The sequence below is a fragment of the Ambystoma mexicanum genome, chromosome 1p (assembly GCF_040938575.1).
Source record: "Ambystoma mexicanum isolate Mex_15411 chromosome 1p, UKY_AmexF1_1, whole genome shotgun sequence".
Classification (NCBI taxonomy): Eukaryota; Metazoa; Chordata; class Amphibia; order Caudata; family Ambystomatidae; genus Ambystoma; species Ambystoma mexicanum.
Window position 1 is genome coordinate 434,076,748 of NC_090921.1, and position 22,586 is coordinate 434,099,333.

A 22,586-nucleotide genomic window follows, 5' to 3' on the forward strand; every position below is an offset into this window, starting at 1 on the left:
ACTGACAGCGAGGAGAAAGATACTACATCACCCCACGAGGAAACCCCACTAGAAGAGACTGACAGCGAGGAGAAAGATGCATCACACCATGCGCAAACCCCACTACAAGAGACTGACAGCGAGGAGAAAGATCCAACACACCACGTGGAAAACCCACTACAAGAGACTGACCGCGAGGAGAAAGATCCAACACACCACGTGGAAAATCCACTACAAGAGACTGACCGCGAGGAGAAAGATCCAACACAGCACGTGGAAAACCCACTACAAGAGACTGACCGCGAGGAGAAAGATCCAACACAGCACGTGGAAAACCCACTACAAGAGACTGACCGCGAGGAGAAAGATACTACATCACACCATGAGGAAACCCCACTACAAGAGACTGACAGCGAGGAGAAAGATACTACATCACACCACGAGGAAACCCCACTAGAAGAGACTGACAGCGAGAAGAAAGATCCATCACATAACCAGGGAAACCCCACTACAAGAGACTGACAGCGAGGAGAAAGATACACCACACCACAAGGAAACCCCACTAGAAGAGACTGACGGCGAGGAGAAAGATACATCACACCATGCGCAAACCACACTACAAGAGACTGACAGCGAGGAGAAAGCTACATCACACCACAAAGGTAATAAAGTGCCCACAGGCTGGCCTGATGCAGATAGGATCTGGATGCCGGCTGAGAGTACAATAGGACTATCAAAAGAGCAAGGAGGAGATATAATCTCACGTGATTTGCAGGCACTCATTGAACGAAGTTTGAGGCTGCCGAACTAAATCAAGGTGAGCGAGATGAAGAAGGCCCTACTGAGCTCAACAAGTCAAGTAATGTGTGTTCTCCACTACCCAACAGATGAGAAAGGAGACAGCATCAATGTATTCCTAAACTGGAGTGGAGGTAGTATTTAAAGTCACTTAGACCTGTGGAAGGGGGGTTGCATCACTCCTAGAGGGCAGATTGAAGCTAAACCATGGAAGGTCTTGGATCCCTGAAGAAGTTGCGAATAAAAGGGGGTATGGAGTGGGCAGCGACTCCTTTGCTCCTACAGGGACCAGGCGGCAGAAGTGAATAGATGACAGGCGGCCATGTATTATTTTTCCCCACCAACAGTTCTATACTGCAGGCGGTGGGCAGCATAGTGTCCTCTATCACTCACAAGGGAAGTGAATGAAATGAATAGGTGGTCAAATAGGTTGGTCAAAACTGCAATAGTGAGGGGTATGTTATTGACGTAGATAAGCAGGCGTCTAATACTAAGCAAAAGAGGAAGGATTTGGTTAAGAAATGAGTGCCTTAACAAGAGACAAAAAAGTCCTAAGTGCTCGAACTGAGCAGCTGGCAACCTGAACATTACAGTGTCAAATACACATGCTGAGACTCCCCGGGAGGACTCAAGGGCAGCCTCCAATGAACTTTATTTCCCTAACCCCCACTTAATCCTAACTGTTTGAACACCAACCCATCCGTGCCCCCTTGTGACTGTCTTTTTTTTAATATAATGGTTTTGTAGCTTTGTAGCTGTCTTTTTTTTAATATAATGGTTTTGTATCTTAAAACCTCAACCGACAAGTCAAACAAAAAAGAGCCACCTTTAATATACATAGTCACGGGTGCAAGAGACAGGGAAAGAACCCGGAAAGGAGCCAAAGACCAAGGGACCCTGCAATACGAGATACACAAAATGCATCTCTTTCCAGACCTCCACCCAGAATCAATGAAAAAGGGGCCCCGGGGGGTGTTTCAGCAAAAGAGGGGTTCAGACTGGGTGGCTGCAAACCTCAAATGTGGGTATGACATAGACTGAGTGAGTGTATATTTTGGGACCTAGAAAGAGCCCATGAACTACTGAAACCCATCCCAACAGAGGTATTGGTGATGAATGCATCTTGAATTTTGAGAATGGGGTATTCAACCTACTGTTAGAATAGGTGTGATGGAATGGGCATAGGTACGTTCTGAGGGGACCATGAGCAGTGGGTCTATTTATTTAAAGGGCCAGATTGCAGCCTTCACATGCCAGGGTCCTTCCAATCTATATGTTCATGCTGTTTAATATATCTGTATGTTGCCAATTGTATAAGGTTTCTGTTAAAGTATTCCGGCATGCTCCTACTAATACTCCGTTCAATGTAGTAGCCGAGAAGGGGGAGTCAAATAGGTCAGGGCTGCCTATTGTGCCAGGGGGCTGCTCACTGCCCCAGGGGACTTTCAAGGGCGCCAAGTCTGTTGCCCGGGTACTAGAAACGGTATGTTTTGATTACCACCCAGTGGGTGCAGGTTTTCCAGACTTGTGAGTCATCTCAGAAAGAGGAGTTAGTCATGGAAGATACCGGGTCCATCCATTATGCCCACAAATGTGAAACATGCATCACCACGCCAGTAGTTCAAACAACCTCGAACATATAAAGTACCATTGTCATGCCAGCAATTCCGCTAACCGCCGCAGCATGCAAAGCAACATCATGATTACCTTTAAGGCCACATTATGTTTTGTGCAGATAGCCGCCACACCATATAAAGCCCCATTTCCTTTTCACATTATCAATATGGTCCATAGAATGTAAAGCACATTCACCATTAGCGGGATTCCTCAAAACCCAGACAGCATGCAAAGCAGCACTGGCATTGTCACTGATCCAGTCATATCACTGTGCCCATGGTCAGACCATTGTTTCACGGATCTTAGCCTACTAGTAGATAGGAAAACTAGGTGCACTCAAAAAAACACCATCTGGGTTGCGTCGAGAAACCTACGCAAACTCACACCCAAAGCCATGGAAGCTTTAATTGCACGTTTAGCCTCCAAAATACAATTGTTTGATTCAGCAACCGAAATAGCAAAGCTATACTTAGAAACTACCTCTAAAGCTGTGAACAAAATTGCTACGAATTTCAGGAGAGATAAGGAGGAGTATATCAGAACTGCAAAATTATACAAAAGAGCGATCATAGATACTAAGAAAGCGACGTATGATAGCAGAATTGATAACGCAGAACACGATTCCCGGGAACTATTCAAAACGTTAAGAGAACCAGAGCGCTCTGGCACAAAAGAGAGAGAGAGAGGGGCCTATTAAAGATGCTGCATGGCAGACCATGATTCAAGAAGCCATGGGGTATAAATTGAGAAAGATCAAAGATAATATTACCCGTAAAAGAGAAGCATTAAACATGACAGAGGTTGGAAATATATCTCCAATAACCAACCAGACTTACAGCTGGAGGATAAAGATATCTTAGGTTCAGGACGATGAAAGAAACTGAAATGACAGATATTGTGAGCAAACTGAAACCCACCAGCTGTAAGGGTGATGTATGCCCAGAAATCGTTGTCAAGCCATGCCTCCCATCGCTCATAGGCACGATCACATAATTTGTTAATTACTCCTTTACTCCTTTAAGGAGAACTGTGTACCCAGAGAGCTTAAAAATGCATGGATCTTCCTCCCCTCCTAAAAAAAACTTTAAAAAACAACAAATTGGACCCCTTACCGGCTACTAGCTACAGACCCATTACCAATACACAATTCTTGCTAAGTATCCTTGACAGAGTGGCATATGGGCAGACTCCAGCTGATTTGGTTAATAATGACATTTTAAATATATGTCACTCTGGGTTTAGGCCAGGTTACAGGACAGAAGCAGCATTATTGTACCTCCAAATACTCTATGCTTCAATCATGCTGCTGGATCTGTCGGCCGCATTCGACTTGTTGGTCCAAGTTGAATGCGGCCGACAGATCAATAATGCAGATCGATAGACTGCAGAAAGTGGCAAATTTCTCCTCAGATACAGCAGCATGGGCCAAATGCTTTCTGGATGAGAGACGAGTGAGCGTCTGCAGCGGGGATTCGGAGGCTGGCCCAGAATGTTTACTTTACTGGGTCCCACGGGGTGACTGCCTCTCTCCATCCTTGTATAATATTTGTACTGTCCCATTTATGAATCGGCTTGAGTAGACGGGAATTCATTTGACTAACTACACAGATGACACCTAATGCGTGATTCCTCTTTCCGGTGCATACATGGAGGACGTCACTATGATCAATGAGGAATATTAATGGATTCAGATATGGATGATACAGAACGGATTGGCATTACATGATGAAAAGACCGAACTCGTGGTAGTGGGCTCTCCAATCAGAATCCTGCATCTAGGCCCATCATATCAACACATCCTGCAGGCAGGATGTAAAATTACTATCCAACAATAAGCGAAGACCCTGGGAGTCTTTCTAGATCACACTTTAAACATGCAGGCTCAGGTTAATAACCTTATTTCTATTATATCAGACTCCCGTCACACATACAACTTTCCTGACTGAGGAAAAGATGTGCTACAGTAGCTAGAGCTATCATTGGCACCAAAATCGACTATCGTGGTAGTCTTTTGGTTGGCATTAGCAAGGGGTGCTGCACTGAACTTCAAATCAATCAGAACAGTGTGGTGAGAGCAGTTGTGGGTCTCAATAGAAGAGCGCATGTATCTGAAGCCAGAAAAAAGCTGCACTGGCTGCCGATAGAGGCTAGAATCTTCTTTTGTCTACTGTCCATCACTCATAACTGTCCCTCTGGCAAGAGTTCCACCGCAGACCGGGTTCTTGAGATGTAACAAGGATAATCTCCTTGTGTTGCCCAGGACCAAGATGTCATGGTCGGTAAAGTTGCTTTCATTGCAGCAGCACCCATGGCGTGGAATTCAATCCCACCTGATCGTAGAAAGGTCGACTCTAGAGAACTGTTCAAACGGCGTTTGAAAACATTCATGTTTAGATAATGTGCCCCCTCAGATAGTGGCGTTGTTACTGGCTTGTGGTCGCTTGGAGTTATGTCTGGTCTACATGTTTCTATGAGCACCCTTATGCCTTTGTGCCCCTGGTGCGTGTTACAAATTAATAAAGTTAAAAAAGTCAAAGTAACCCGCATCGCCCCTACTACATTTGGAGCACCATGACTACTGCTAGTAAGCTATGAAGCCCCCGCAACCTGCAAGGCTCTGTCAACATTCTTCGTAATACAGATCACCCCAGAATATGAAGCACCATTGGCGTTGCTTCTACCTGTAGCCTCTCTCCCTTCTACCCACTGCACCGCTCCTGAGGCTATCCCTAACTCCCTCTTTGGTGTAGCAACCACCTTGCCTCCCTCCTTTAGCTACCCGTTTACTTCCCCTATATAGCTACTTCCTGTGGCCCTTATGCAACCCAATATCTCCCTCCATCCTTGCCTCCCTCGTTCCTCCCGCTAACAGCCATAACTGGCCAAAGAGGGACGTTTTTTTTGTGGAAGCTGCTTCCTCCTCAACCGCAAAGCACCTAATAGCCCAAACCAATCCTCATACCAGCATGCCAAAAGGAATAAATCTTGATTTCCAGTTCACCACTGAACCGTGCGCACGCGCGGCACGCGGAAAGGTTGTTCAATGCCAGTTGTAAAGACTAGCCTCCATGTAGGATATCAGCAGAGGAACCCATCTCATGAATTAAACTTCTCAAATGGAAAAGGTCAGCAGATCTCATTGAGATACGTCTGGCGCTTTTTACCGCCTCGCCCAAGAGCACTCCATCTTGCTGGCCTTTTGTTTATTTTTATTTTTTATACTGCTCTTTCCATGAGTACCAGGAGCACTACTTGCAGTTCTCATAGCAGCTGAATAGGTTCACTTGCCATCATGCTTTTCCGTATCTAGGGCCAGCCTTCACCTTTGACCTCCCTGCAGTCCTCTTTATGGGCTCTGTTTTTCGAATGACCAGGTAACTATGGCGAAAAGTCGGATGTTTGCATCGTGAATCCTCCAGGCTTGTTTATTCTGGACTACTGGTCAGTATAGAGGAGGGGTGTCTAATGTCAGAGGCGTATCCTGCGTCCAACCAAACCCCCACCTGACAAACCGCCAGCTTTCTTACATTAAACACGTCCGAAGAGGCGTAATTCCCAAAGGCAAGTGCTGTGGAATGGCTTTGCCTGCAATAACGGCTTCATCATGGTACCTTTGAACAGCTTGGCATCTTGTTTTTTTAAGCAACACCAGGGAATGCTTAAACGAATGTGTTGATATGTTTTCTTAAATTCATTCATTTTTGACAGACAGTGCCAAGCAAATGCTGCTTTCACGGGACTGAAGGGGAGGATAAATATTTATGTGAGTGTGAAATTAAGGACATCCAACGCCATTCACCCCGCACCCACACTTCCAGGTCACGACCTCGCCCCCTTAGGTCATGGCCTCTGTATGACCTTTAGGGCACCACAATAAAACACAGGCAAACGTCATTGAGCTGCGCTCGCGTTTTGTTACACGCGGCTATGTGTAAGTACCCACACCTAAGAGTGCCTGCACACGCAGAGCCATTTGTCACAGTAATGTGCGCATCTATTGAGCGCATGCGACTCTGCACTCGACTTCTCCTCCCTGGAATCGATGATATGGGCAGCTCTGCATTCACACCTTCCTTTCCTGTATCGTCATTCTCTGCGATTCCATACTTCTGTGGTGGCTTCGCGTGAGATGCTCAGTCACACCTCACTTGTGGGGCGTGTTTCTCATTACAAATACTGGACTACTATTCCCAGAATGCAAAGTGATCATAGAAAATGAGACAGTACAGGCTAGTAATCCTTACAGGGCACCAGCTGTGAATTATGTGACTGTGTGCGACTTTTGATGCGCAATCAGAACAAACTGCTTTGAAACACAAGGTTGTGGGGGTGTCCGCTATAGTGAGACATTTTTCCACAAGCACATTACTGGAATCTACCATTCATTTCACCATTACATCTATATACTCATGGAGGGCGGCCTCTATAACCCAGTACTCCCCACTTTCTGCAAGCCCAAATCAAAGGACCTCTATGTTCACAAATATACAGGCAATACTTTCCAGGAGGGGTGTGTGCTAGCAAAGAAGCATCCAAACTCTGCTAACAAGATAAAAGTATGGCCAATCAAGTTTCTATTTAAATAGGACGCTTTAAATTAACTAAACATGCAAACGCAGCAATTAGAAATACTATAACCCACCCCTGTAAGAGGAGACACAGAATATGCATAGTTTATAATGAAAGGGGGCACTGTGGGTCTGAAGACAGATGTCACAGGCAATCATTTCAGCCGCCAAGTCAAGTTCACTGAAGGTGTCTTTTTAAAAGATAGAGAATGGGGTCTTACTAGGACTCCTTAATGCTAGCTAAGCATAGAAACCCCCTTGAAATACTTTTTAGGCTTATTCTTGGGGCTCAACGCCATAGCCAGGCTTCTAGGCTGAAAGAGAACACATTGACCATGTGAAACAGAGCTTGTTAATGTTAAACATGGTTTCCACTCAACAGGCCACGTTTTCCGTCTGGTCTTCTGGAAGTTAGAAGGGATCATCGGACGATCAATCACAAATACCAGGGAGACGACAACAAGGGGGTTACTCTCAACCACCACCTCCACAGGTTCCTTTTTTAGGGAGAGGGGGCCCCAGAGGCCGATACTGGGGCCCTCTGCCTGCAATGCCCATGCCCTGCTACCCTTACAACTACCAACAATGGAACCAACCACCCAGAGGGCGCCGCAACCAACAGAGACACTAGATGATATCCCTATTTTCAACCTATCGGGGATTGTACTATCCCAAACTGAAATACAGGTCTTAACTAAGAGTCTCTCGTTTGTCCATTCCACCAGAACCAATTGGTTCCAACTGGATCAGGAAATCTCAACCTTTTTTTAGAACCATAAGACGCAAAGCATTTTTTCAGGACATGGAACCTATGGAACAAGATGAAGACTTGGGATTGAGAGTCCCTGCCAACTTTAGTCCAAGAGAAAATGAGATTGCGCCTTCCATCATAACCTTTGAAAAAGCGTCAGAAAAGAACTTTCCAAATTACAGCATACAACAACAAAAACAAGACCCAATTTGTCCAAAGATGAACAGAAAGTACTTAAGAACCTTTCTTCCAACAACCAAATAGTCATTAAGATGGCCGATAAAGGTGGGGGCATAGTAATACAAAATCTCATCCAATACAAAGATATGGTAAGAAATCTTCTAGACGTCACTACCAACTACAAAAAACTTAAAGGTCCTAAAATGGAAATTAGGGTCAAAATACAGGAAGCAACTAAATTAGCTTTCGAGTGAGGGTGGATATCGGACAAGGAGTAAACCTTCCCTAACACTTCGGAGGGCAGAACCCCAGCATTTTATGCCCTACCTGAAATTCATAAAAAACAACCGGATCCCCCAGGCAGACCCATAGTTTCGGGCTGCGGGTCCATTCTTGAACCGATCTGCAAGTTTGTAGACCACTTTCTTAAACCTTTGAGTCAGGAAACCCCGACTTACCTGAGGGACACCATAGCAACGATTGCCATTTTTGAAAACCTGACTTTCCACTCAACAAGGGAACTTTTGGTTACCATGGATATCGCTAGCCTTTACACTAGCATCCCGCAAGACGCTGCCTTGGAATGCATATGTCACCATCTCACACACCATATGACACAAAAGAGGGTCCCAGTTAACTTCATTGTGGAACTGTTGGAATTCGCCCTGACCAACAACTTCTTTTCATTCGATGAGAATTTTTATCTCCAAGTTAGCGGAACTGCAATGGGAGCGGCTTTTGCTATTTGGCTATTATTTTTATGTCTGAATACGAACAACAACACATCCTGAGCATCAATAACCCATTCAAAGATAAGATCTCTCACTGGTACCGCTTCATCGATGACATCATCTTTATATGGCAGGACAATGACACCTGAGTAGATAACTTTTTACATTGGGCAAATGAACAAACAGAAGAAATCCAATTCACACTATGCAAAAGTAACCAGACTATTAACTTCCTGGACTTGGAAATTAGCGCCAAAGAAGAAAAACTGATCTGCTCTCTATATAGAAAAGAAACAGAAATACCCTCTTGCACTATAGGAGCAATCATCCGAGTAATCTTAGAAGCAATCTACCATTTGGCCAATTCTTATGGCTCAGACGCAATCGCACTGAACTTGAACAATACAAAGAACATGCCAGCATCTTGAAAAACAAACTTCTCAGTAGAGGCTACCCAAAATAATTTGTCTGAAATACTACCAAGTGAGCACAATATACTCCACGTTAAACTTTACTCACCCCCAAAACACGAAATATGGATAACCAACAACTGAGGACATGTGTGACCGGTATTACCCAAATTGTTCGAATGAACAATTGACCGAATTTAAAGGGTCACAATTGACCTTTTCACAATTGACCTTTTCACAATTGACCGTGTATATATATATATATATATATATATATATATATCTGTTTGGTAATATATATTTATATATATATATAGGGGTTTTGAGGGGTTTGGCGTTAGGTGGGGGGCTGTGGGGGGTTTCCCCCCACATATATGTTACAATTGACCTTCACAATTCGGTCAATTGTGAAAAGGTCAATTGTAATTCGAGCAATTGTCAAACGAACAATTCGTATACATCCGTGTGACCACCTTTGGCCCCAATACAACTAAACTCAAGGCCATCATCAAGAAATTTTGTCCCTTGGTACAACTGAGCCTCCCGAATGAACCAATCCTGAGAATGGCCCTCAAGCGGTGGAAGAATCTTAAAGACATGCTGACCCATGCCAGGCTTAATAAAAAGTCCCAATAGACTAGACTTTGGAATATGCGGGAACTAGTGCGTCATCACCCATGTGGCACATGTAATGTGTGCAGGTTCACCAGGAAAAGAACATCATTCCAAATTGAAGGAAAGGAATGGAAGATCAAACATTTCTCAAATTGTAAAACTACAAATGTGGTCTACATCATCGAATGTCCTTGCGGACTCAGATATGTTGGCCAGACTCAGAGGCAAGTCAACAAAAGGATTGACGAACATCGCTCTAAGATTCTATGTCGAGTCCACGCAGCACCATTAGTCTCGCACTATATGGAGTATCAACAGAGTGCAGACGACATACACTGGTGGATTGTAGATACAGTACTCAACACCACCAACGCATCCAATGCGCTAAACCATAAGGAATCATGGTGGATCTTTAAACTTAAAGCCACCACTAACGGTCTCAACAAGGCTATGCCAACCACCTTCAGATGACCGGGTAGTCCCTACCCTTACACCCAATAACTTGGGGGACCCACCACATCTCTGCCCCCACACAAATAGGACAGCCTACTTTATTTCTGTGCAACATGTCAAGTGTGCCAACAACACCCGTCCGTAACTAAGACTGCAGTACTGCACAAATATACAGCATGTCCTCCTTGTGTCAGTGGCTTCGCATCTTTTACATAGTGGAGCACCATTTTAGCAATGTGCTCTCCTCCGTATCACTCGTGAAAATGTACACGCAATCATTTTATGTAAACCAATTAATGCTGTGCACAAGAATTGTGAGTTTGCAATGTATCGCATCCTGTGCCAACTCAGTCTTTTTTGCATGTGCTACTGTTCTCTCTCCTTGGTATCACTCGTGAATATGCATATATATACCTAATTATCATATGCAAACTAATTAATGCTGTGTACAAGAATTCTGAGTCTTGCAATGCATGTGTACTGTTTATTTTTTTACAACACGAGGCACACAGCCATCGCGGAAACACACTGCTTTATCATTTATGCCACACAAATCCACTAGCAGTGGGGTGCCCTTACACCTATGTCCCACCGCAGTTCCTACTTACACGCTCCTCTTGTCCGACAGCCCCAATCGTAGCCCACACGACAGAGGCTCTGTATCCTTCCTATTCCTTAAACGCAAGACCGAGCCCCGAACAAACCGAACGGTTGCCATGTCAACCCCCGGGACTGCACTGAACGCGCATGCGCAGGGGCCCAGCCACTTTAGATACAGCTCTGCTCTTCACTGTACCTACGCCGGCTCTCGCAGTCGGCTTTCACAGCCCAAGAAAGCGATCAACTCGTTTCTGGACACGCAGGTACGAGCATCCTGCAGGGCTATTTACGTGGTAGCCGGGGGTTGATCGCCCCTGCCACGAACGTTAGCTGCGTTTTTAGCTCCCCCCTTCCACTATGGACCGGACTATCCCAGCACGATCTGTTGCTCTTCCCCCCCCCCCCCTGTTTTCAGATTTTTTTGCATAATTTTTATGCTTTGCCCTGGTTTCTCGCTTTAGGGTCCCGCAGCCACACCAAGGCACGGCTAATTCAGACCCTGCAAACCTGGGAGACCCCACAAACATGTGGGCCACTGCCTGATCACCATCCACAAGCATCCTTCAAAGGGATTTTCCTAATCGTGCACAGCTAAGAATCTACAAACGGCTGCAAGACTGCATCTACAGTTATTTTGATGTCATCTTTTCTAGTCAGGCTCACCGCTACACATTAGTGATTATTACCAATACTGGCGATACTCATCTGCCTGTGTATATGTTTTTTATAATTCTCCCCATACCTTAGTGCATCCAGCATACCAGCTACCTATCTGCAGGAACCTCCTCCAACAGTTTGAAGTGATCTGCTACACACTACTCCCAGCTCCTTGTTAACATCGACTGGAAGAAAGCACTACTCTCTGACTTCCGTCCAGGTCAGTAACCAAGTGCCAGCAAGCTAGTGGACAATGACACCATTGTTCACCCACATGGTCCCAATTAGAGTTTATTGGATGCCAGTATTATTAGCATCAGATTTAATCTTTTTAGATGAACTCCACAACAACTTGAGCCCCTCGTTTCTCTCTTTTTCTTTGTTTCTCACATAGGGGAGACCAAGTCGAGGCCCATGAAGAAGGCTTCCCGCCAAAACGTCACGGGTCTGCATCATTTTGAGGGCTTTATTCCCCCAATCCCGCTTCATAACTCTATCTGTTTCTAGACGTTGACCAACGACTAGGTCCCTTTTTTTCTAGGAGCCAAAAACAACATACTCGGTTTTAGAAAGGAATAATGCCCTTTCTCTGACACATGGTTTTGACTCCAAGCGCTTCATATAATTGTTTGCCTTGTGTTTAAACACTATACCATGTTTCTTTGCATTTATTGCACTTCTAGGCAAACCATCAATGATTGTGCATTTGTATGTTTTGTTTTGTTAATCTCTCTCAAGCATTTACTATTTTTTCTTTGATGCATTTGTTAAATAAGATGAATGTACTTTGATTCATATGTACACTATAAACTAAAAGGTTTCATGTTAAACTGAATGCAGAAAATTCTCTCTGCACTCACTAACACTGGCTAAATAAAAATCTACAGTGCACCCCTGAAGGGCTCAATTGCTCGTCCTTTTTGAACACGTATGACAGTTAGCTTAAATAAATGGCTTTTGTCATATCAAGCATGCTGGATAACCGAGCCTTTACTGAAATGTATATGTAAAGAGACTAAAAGTAAGTGGCAGGACGCCATCCCTTTTGTTTCAAGTTCTGGAAGTTAGAAGCATTAGTGTGCTTATAGGACAAGTCAGTGGATCTTGTGCAATTGCCCATAACAGTGCGTGTGCATCACCACCTGCCTTTGGTTACAGCATGAGGAGTATACCGACCATGTCAGCATCACCTTGACCTTTACCCCAACCCGAACCCTTAGCCCCCTTCCTAATCAAATTCCCCTCTCCATCACAGAACATGCAGGCTCACCTCCAGACACGTTTAAAAGGTGCAGCATTTGGACAGACACGAGTTTCAGAATATATTATCAGCTGTAGATTACATATTATGCCCTTACATGAATAATGAGCCCATTGGCCTCCCGACCCCCGAGCTAATGAAGCCAGCCAGTCGGTTTTGGGTACACGTTGCAGACACATCTCTTGGGCACTGACGTTGTGCATGCATTGGCAACATCTCCCTTCCCTTGTCTGAAAGTTGCGTCCTTTGCCTTTTTGAACACAGTGGAATAGCACCAGTATGAAGTAGCTTTTTTAAATTGTATTGATTTATTGTTTATTTGTAATGCGCACAGCAAACATTGTGTTTCAAGGCGCATCAAGACGGCGGGGGGCGAAAACACGTTCTTAAAAGGTCTTGAAGCATTCGCAACGTGCAAGTGCTAAGACTGAGATGAGGGGGCGGGGAGTGCAGGAAGGGGGAGGGGGACGTAGACAAACGCAGGTTGCTGTCATAGGACTCGCATGAGCCTTTACCCTGCTAAGAGGTCATGTCATGCTATTGGCTCTTATATGGCATGGCTTAAAGCACAATCTTGGCCTCTTAGCACTTTGAGGCGCACAAAAGAGGGGTCTGGGTGTTTACTGGGGTAGTCAGATGAGAGAAGGCATGCTCCGATGTGTGTAATCATCTAGATGTTAATACACTGTGATCTGTGTTTTGCACATTGAGATCTGAGGGTGGTCAAGTTACGTCACACCGAATCCAGAGGCATCATTCTGCTTTGCACAATAAAAACACATTTTTATAATTTATCGACCTCGGAAGGATTAAAGGCAGAGTTGGCCCTGCCAGGATTCGAACCGGTGTCAGCAGGCTACCCATGGATGTCAGAACGAGCACTCAACTCACTGTGCTATCTGACCAGCTCCTTTGAGCAATCCTTTGTTCTTGCAGTCGTTCTTAAGGGGCAAGGTATAGGCATCTCAGGTTTTGGTTACAAAGACCTCTGGCCCATGTCTCATCCATTGGATGCACCCATGAACCATATAGCTTACCTATGACCTTGCTAGGGAAACCATTTCTTACTTTCTGGCTCACCTTCGAGATAGATCTGTCATGTGCTGCATACTACCACCTCCAGGAACACGAGTCTGACATGTGCTTGTTCCAAACCCCCTCGCCACATCCCCAGCTACCCACAGAACCATCATCGCCAGATAATGGTGGCTTCACTCGACTCTGCTCGCTGCATATAGTCACTAAACTATATATTGAATTAAGGGTGTTCATTTAAGGCCCTTTCGTTTTCTCTCTTGTTCTACCCCTTCTCTTAGAGTACCCTCCGATTTCCAAGCACAGTTGCCTCCTTCTCACCATTTGGGTTCCAGGGGTTCCCTGGCTGGAAAACATTCTCCCAAGTATTACATCTCCCCTACCTACGTTACATGATCTACTGAACTGCTCCCTTTGGTTTCCTCTCTTGGACTTCGTGTAGGTCTCCATCCAAGCACTCCATCCAAAGGCACATCTGTGCCTAACCATTGCAAATATAAAATCCTCTGTCTGCCATCATACATGTAAAGCATCATGCAATGCTCTTCTCCTGTAAAGTGCTTCAAGGGAATGAGAGTAACAGTTAGGCTCTATGCAATTATCACATAACATAACTAATGCTAACTCGGGGTGTTCGCGTTCCCCTGGCTGACACATCGAAAGTATTTTGTGAGCACTGACATTTAAGACACCGACAAAAAATTAGTAATCACTAACCTGACATGCACTTGTCATGCAAGAGCAACCCACAAAAGGCAACATGTCTATTTTAATGCACAGAACTCGACTACCTCCGATTGAGTCGTTGACATTTGCGATTAGCTTTGCCTCGAGGAAAAGCATAGGCTTGTGTTGCAGATGGGTGTTTTTGGTATCTGACTGCATCAGAATGAAACGAGTTGTTAAGACGACGTGCATGGAGACAGGCGATGTTGAGCGGCAAATTACTGTGATGATCAGATTAATCAAATCCCATTACAATGCATTCTGGCTGAGCAGTTGGCCGCGCAAGCTCTTGAGGAAAATATCAAGCCGCTTATGCAACCAAGACAGCATCCAGCGATTGAAGGTATCACGTCGACAGGATCCAGGGAGTAAAGGTATAATCTATCCAGGATCCAGTGATTACAAGAGTAAACTATCCAGGGTCCAGCAAGTAAAGGTATAACCTAGCCAAGGTGCAGTAGTTAGAGGTGTAACCTAGCCAGGGTCCAGTGATGGATGGAATAACCAATCCAGGATCCAGCGAGTAAAGGTATAATCTATCCAGGATCCAGTGACTGGAGGGGTAACCTAGCCAGGATCCAGTGATTACAAGAGTAAACTACCCAGGGTCCAGCAAGTAACTGTATAACCTAGCCAAGGTCCAGTAATGTCAGGTGTAACCTAGCCAGGATCCAGCGAGTAAAGGTATAATCTATCCAGGATCCAGTGACTGAAGGTGTAACCTAGCCAGGATCCAGTGATTACAGGTGTAACCTACCCAGGATTAAGCGAATAAAGGTGTACATTAGCCAGGATGCAGTGATTACAGGTGTATCCCAGCCAGTATCCAGCGATTGGAGGTATTCTGCTATAAAGCCTCCTGTGATCACAAAGAGAAGCATATTAAAAACAAAAGCTGATTGCAGCAGGATGCCTGTCTCATTAGCTTGGAAATATGTATTTCTTTATTTCAGTTTTTCAGCTGTTTGTTAAGTACACACTTACCCTCGAGGGCTGATGGGAGCACTGCTGAGAGCCATATAGTAATAACAAGCCAATTAAGAAGCCTTCTTTGTCTCCTTCCCCTCACATCACCTTTGCGTCTCGCAATACCTCATTCAACGCTCGTTTCTATGTTCAGTCCCCTCCTTCGTCACTTCTGTCTCCCACCCCTCCCAATTCTCTTTTCAATCTCTCCGGGTCACATTCCCTGTCTATCTTGAGCATAAAGCTCCTCTGGCCTTGTCCATCTTTCCCTCTCTCCCCCGATTTGCCTTGCTCCCTGTTTCTTCTCATAGGTCTTCCTCTCAGTTCCTTTACTTTCCAAATTTGTTTCATCTTCGAAAACTAGTCCACAAAAGGCTCAGACTGACGTCCCCTTTCTCCAGCCTCACCTTCCGCAGACCATTGCTGTCCAAGAAATGGAGGAAAGTGGAACAATCGGTGCACAGAAGCTGTGTTCCATATTGACATATGTGCAATTTTACAGCCAGAGGTCAACGTGGGTGGGAACTAAAGGGTACAACGTTCCATTACTTCTCAGGGCAATCCATGATCGTCCCCTTCCTTTATGTAACCCGAACTACTGTTCCAGGATGCCAACTTTATTAATATATATATTTTTTAACTTCTTCCTTACTGGGGATTTGAACCTGAGCCCTGTCGATAACAAGCCAGTGTAACATGTCACTGAGCTATCTTGCATGACTAGAATGGTGTTTCTGTTTATTTTAATAGACTGCTTGGGGCATAACATGTATTCCCAAGCAGCCAAAAAGCCCAGATCTGCATATGAATTGCTGTAGGTGCTGCAGTGTTTGTAGGTAATGAGAGGGAGTGCATGTGGCTATAGACATGAGCACGCCCCTTAAGAGGTGCGAATGGTGGGTGGTTGGAAGGGGAGCCGGCATAAAGCTGCATGCTGTGGGGGACAATGATGCACTAATGCATTTTCCTCAGTCTTGCTAAACTGTTTTAAAACGCAGCTTGGAGTGGAGGAAAGCAAAGACCCAGTAAAGGGTTTGATTTGGGGGGTGAGGTCGAGAATGTCAGGGGGATGGGCAGCAGAAAAGGTGGTGTGGCCTCAGGAACATAGTTCCACTACTTTTTGTTTTCAACTTCAACCACTGGTTACAGCATTGACAAATGACAGGAGCAGCAGAACCTTTTTCAGTCTTGCATCCATTTTAACACGTTGGGTAGGCTTCGTTCCATAAGTGCCAAGATTTTGATGGCAGCCATTTTATGCAGTGGGTGAACCCCCCCCCCCTTTAAGGTTTATCAATGCTGCCTAATGGAACCGTTGCACTTGAAGTCTCAAACACCAAAGTGCTGTTGGCTAATAAACCAGGCCTGACTGAGGATGGCCCTTGCGGCACAGGCAGTGCTGGCCAATGGGCCGGCTTTTGATGGGTGCGAGATCCGTCGTCGGGTGTCTGGCTGGATCTCGGGACCCGGCCAGCCTCAGCCCTGACCAGGCTATACCGAGCCCCCAGCTTTGCTTAGGGAAGCTGAGGGCTCAGTGATCGAATCTGCACTGTGCTCGTTTCACTGGCCGGCATTCGTGCGTCTGCAGGCTCTCACCGCCTGTTTCTTTCTTCTGGTCCGAAAGGACATCATGGGGAATCAATGGCCCATGAATATAACTGGAAGGGGGCATCACTGTTGAAAGCAGGCATTCTTCATGCTGGGCACACTATTGTTTTCCAAATGTTCATGTCACACTTCCATAGAAAAACAAAAGTAATTTCCAAACTGAAAAATGCTGCTTGCATTCCCTAGTTTTCTCAGAAATGTTTTTTTTTTTGGTCAGATTACCAATTTGTGTGCCCCTTTTGTGTTTTATCCCAGGTTATATTTATTCAGGATTTAACTTTTTATTTTACATGAATAATCCAATAAACACATAGCCAATCAATACAATATAAATAAGCAACGTATCACAACCAATTTAAAAATAACCAACAGCGTATTAAAAATAGAACCGGTTGAAGAAGAAGAGAGAAAAAAAGGAAAGGAAAGAGAGAGGAAGAAAGAGAGCAAATGTAGGAGAGAAGGACCAAGAAAATAAATTACATGCACCATACAATAATCCAATTATAAAACAACCAATGCACATCCTATAGATGACATACATACAGTAGTGTACAAGGATGTTTATACATAGATCCAGATCAAAGTTCAGTTTTTACCCATAGGTGTCAAGAAAACAGCCCCAGATGTCCCAAAACTTGTCAATGTCATCAGAAAGCTTGTAAATAGCCCTTTCATATGTCGAAATTGTAAGAAGCTCCTCCACCCAATCATCAATGTTGAAAGAATTACTCGATTTCCAGGACCTCAAAATGAATTTTTTAGCAACCATACATGCACGTAGCAGCCAAACCTTCTTACCAAAGTCAACTTCCTCCAGAAGAGAATCATCGCCTAAAATCAACAACGATGCATTCATGGGGATTGCAATGTTTAAGACCAAGCTCAATCTCTCACATACCTTTTCCCAGAACTGCATCGTTTTAGGACAGGACCAAATCAAATGACTCAGAGATCCTCTAGAACACTTACATTTCCAGCAAAGATTATTGTCCAAAAGTTGTCTCCTGAATAGTTTCTCCGGCGTCCAATAGGCCCTAAACAACAACTTCGTTTGAGAAGCTCTGAGGGACCAGTCCAAACTCACCAGACGAGTGTTTCCACAGCACCTTCGCCAACACCTGAAGTTCACATCTTCCCCAAGGTCCTCCGCCCACAGAGCAGGTAATCCCGGATCACCTTTCCGAGCAGCTTTTATGATACTATACATAGTAGAAGCAGGGTGAGATGCACCGAGGCATACAGTTATAGCTGCCCAGGCTGGACTCTGAGTAGTTAATTGTGGCTCCTCAATACAAGCCGAAATAATAATCTTCAGCTTTCGATATTCGGCAAATGAGCATTCCGTCATGTCATGCCTCTGGCCAAGCTGAGTGAACGTTAACCAGTTTTCCCCATCAAACAAATCTCCAATGTATTTGATACCCGCCACAAACCATCCCATCCAAAACAGAGTTTTGCCCTGATACATCAAGGCTGGATTATTCCACAAGGAAGCATCTGGATGTAAATATGGATCTGCACTCAAACGGGTTGAGAGGTCACACCAGCAGTCTTGTAAGAATGAAGTAAGGGCGCTGATTTTTCTTGATTTGTTCCTTCGAGTGGTTAGCAGAGCTCTCGGGTCTAATTGGGATACAGCACTGCATTCCCAAGATAAGAGGTCAAAATGCTCAGACTGTACATCTCCAGAGTCAACAACTCTACATAAATGTCGAGTGGAAAAGGATAAGTGGTAGTCTGAGAAATTAGGCAAATTCATTCCCCCCAATTTCAATGGGAGTTGAAGTTTCCAGATTGCAAGTCTTGGAGGCTTCCCATCCCAAATAAACTTCTGCATAATTCCATTGATCTCCTTAAAGAAGTTTCCTGGAATCTTAATGGGGAGCATGCTCAGTAAGTAATTTATCCGAGGAGCCAGATTCATCTTCAAGCAGTTGATTCTGCCCCATGTCGACAACTTCAAAAGACTCCACCTCATCAAATCTGATTTCAGCGTCGGAAGAATCTGAGCAAAGTTAATGACAGGTAACTTCACCACATCTGTTCCAATCCATATGCCAAGATATTTCAACTTTTCAGCACACCACTTGAATTGAAACTGAACACATGTATGTCGTTGACACAACCCATTGATTGGAAGGATCTCAGATTTACTCCAGTTAATCTTATATCCCGATATCACGGAAAAAGATTGAATGTCTTGCATCAAATAAGGAATACCAACAGCCGGGTCTTGAAGGGCAATCAACAAATCATCAGCATATAACCAAACCAAATTTTTCCGACCATTTCCAACTACCGGCTGAAGGCGTACATCCGCCCTTAAGCTCACCGCTAGAGGTTCTATAGATATAATAAAAAGGAGAGGTGAAAGAGGGCAACCCTGCCTTGTTCCACGATGAAGCTCAAACGGTTCAGAAATAAGGCCATTCGTCAGCACACTCGCAGAAGGGTTGGTATATAACAACATAACCCACCGCTGGAAATCTTGCCCAAAATTCATTTTCCTTAAGCATGCAAATAAAAAGTTCCATTCAACACGATCAAAAGCCTTTTCAGCATCCAGGGAAATGATCGCACTGGCAAATGGTTGATTATGCCCTTTCTCAATGGTCAATAGTAGGCGTCTCATATTGTCCGCGACTGCCCTGCCAGAGACAAAACCCACTTGGTTCTCATGTATCAGAGTAGAAACCACCCTATTCAACCGAACAGCCAGGATTTTGGCCAATATTTTGCAGTCACAGTTTATCAGACTGATCGGTCGATAATTCTCACATCTGGTAGTAGATCTGTCCTTCTTCCTCATTACTGTAATCAACGCATGTCTCATTGAGTCCGGCAGTGAACCAGATTCAAAAGCAGCATTAAAAACATCACACAAAAGCTGTAGTGCGGAATCAGGGAGGGCCTTATAAAATTCATTAGGCAATCCATCAGTGCCAGGTGATTTACCCATTGTTAGTTTTGAAATTGCGTGTTGAACATCATCTATTTCCACCTTCCCTTCTAAACTCATCGCATCATCTGATGTTAAGCTAGGGAGAACTTGAGAGTCAAGGAAGTTTTCAATCTCATCAATTCCACAGGACAGATCTGAGGCATAGAGTCTTTCATAGAAGCCACGGAATGAATTGTTAATCTGTTTTTGCTGCGTCTCCAACGTGTTAGCAAGACTCCTTACCGCAGGAATGAAATGATCACTTTCAGCCATCTTCAGTCGGTGTGCCAGCAATCTCCCTGCCTTTTCACCATTCTCAAAATAATTGATTTTTTGTCTAAACAGTGCATAGTCAACTTGGCTAGAGATGAGTTTGTTAAGTTCATACTTAGTTTTCCGTAACTCAATCTTTGCATTTTCATCTCTACTTGCTGCAAACAGAACATCCAGGCGCTTAGCCTCCAAAGAGAGTCTCTGAATTTCTTTCATTCTCAATTTCCTTTCTTTGCCAGTTTTTGAAATCAGTATCCCCCTAATAAAGCATTTCAGAGCTTCCCAAACTGTAGAAAGTTGAACATCGGCAGTCCTATTAAATTGGATGAAGATATCAATTTCCTCTGACACCTCCTGTCTGATCCGATCATTCCTCAATATATAAGAGTTCATTCTCCACCGCGGAGATTTAACCAAAGAGTATTGCAAGGACAATCGCAAAGAAATAGGTGCATGGTCAGATAGGGCAATAAGGCCAATAGCCGAGTCATAGCAACTGGGAGTCACTCGGCCAGAGGTCAAAAAGAAGTCAATTCTAGAATAAGTGTCATGACACCGTGAATGAAAGCTATAATCCCTATCCGACGGGTGCTCCAGCCTCCAGATGTCCGCCAATCTGAACTCCTCAATCAAATTCTCCAAGGATCTTTTGCATCTATTTGGTGTCCTCGTATAATTTCCATTTGATCGATCCAAAGCAGAGTCCATGACCTGATTGAAATCACCACCAACCACAATGGAGTCCATATTAAAACTCTGAAGCAATTGAGCCACCTCATGAAAAAAGATCGGGTCATCCAGATTCGGTGCGTACAGATTGCATAGTAGAATGTCCACACTTTGAATTCTCACCAGAACGCAAATAATTCTTCCTTCTTTGTCTCCCTTGCTCCTGATGACAGATATAGGCAGATTCTTTTTAATAAGTATCGAAACACCTCTCTTACTAGAGGAATGATTCGAAAAGTAAGTATCACCAACCCAACCCCTTTTCAATTTTTCAGCCTCTGGGTCTTCTAAATGCGTCTCCTGGAGGAAAGCTATGTCACAAGAGCAGGAACGCAGATGAGATAAAATCTTTGTCCTTTTCACTACATTGTTGATTCCATTAACATTCCATGAGACAATATTCAGATGATCCACAACCTTAGTAGCCATGGTACAATTAAAATTTCGAAATATATTATAACATGCGCAATTACAATCAATGAATAGGATAGAAAACGAGAATAGAAAAAAGAAAAGAAAAGTAAAAGGAACGCACATACCCACAAGGGGGCGACAAACTTCCAGAATACGCTACAAAAATAGTAACAAGTAGACGGCACACTGTACAGATACAGCAGCCAGGCAACTGAAGTATAATGTCTACTGACAATAAACTCACAGTAAACTCCAAACCCAAGTCTCCCATCCCCACCCTACATCAGCACACTAACCAAAGATTTAATACTACAATGCCCACAAATAACAAGGACAACCCATTCACAACAGATAAGCATAGAGCAACCTGTCACTAGTATCAGCCTTGCCCCACAGAAACTAATAGACCCCTTACAGGCAGCATCAGAATATAAAGACAAATCTGTTTACGAATCAATAATAATAATAATCGAAGTTCTAAACTCACATATTGTGGGTCAATCAAATACAGCTAAGCACGTTACATTGAGGCGCCAAGTCGCACCGCTTCAATGAAGCAAAGAGCAACAACTACAATATTCAACAGTTAAGGCCATGGACATAGGAATAGAACAAACCCAAGGATCAAAGCACATGTATGTCGACCGGATATGATCATAGGTATTAGGTAGCACCAATAGGAAAGGTCCCTGATGTGGGGAGCATCAACTTCACGCGTAAAAATACACATAAAACCTCAGCCATGAAGCATACACATCACCAATGGGAGTAAATATAAAGAAAGCATTTAATGTGCAGAAATAATGCATATACACATACACATTCAAGTTACCCAGATCAAAGCATCTAATTCATGCATATGCACTACCAATTTGCTACTCCCACTCAGCCATTACAGCCCCCACACAGTCCCTAACCCTCAACCCCCAAGCCGAAAAGGCACCCGTCAAACACCAGCAAAGAACCCCTTAATGCGGCACACAAAGAGTGCAATACATAACAAAAAATACTACCCGTTTGATGCACATCTAAATCAAGGGGATCCCTGACCATGGCCGTATAACAACATCAACACTCCTTCAATAATAATAATAGGTATCTCCCTAACTGATTGCACAAGGCAGCAGTGTTGATGGTGTAAAAGAAAAAAAACACTCCAAAAGACAGTTCAGCACAAGGAATATCGGTCTGGGATCAGAGATGGCACTCCATAAAAGTTAATTGTATTGCATTACCCCACAATTATAGTAGAACTGCCACAATATCACCACTAA

At 44.1% G+C, this 22,586-nt stretch overlaps 1 protein-coding gene across 2 annotated transcripts in view; it reads left to right on the plus strand.

Annotated features, from left to right (window-relative positions):
- The window catches only part of RAB3A (RAB3A, member RAS oncogene family), a 284,673-nt gene that overhangs the window by 68,207 nt on the left and 193,880 nt on the right, over window positions 1–22,586 (plus strand). Inside the window, exon 2 of one of the 2 annotated variants that reach the window (XM_069649257.1) lies at window positions 11,450–11,579. The exons of the other annotated variant lie outside the window; for it this stretch is intronic. The gene's annotated coding sequence lies outside the window, so the exon portion shown is untranslated. The remainder of the gene's footprint in view (window positions 1–11,449; window positions 11,580–22,586) is intronic. 2 annotated transcript variants of the gene reach the window in all.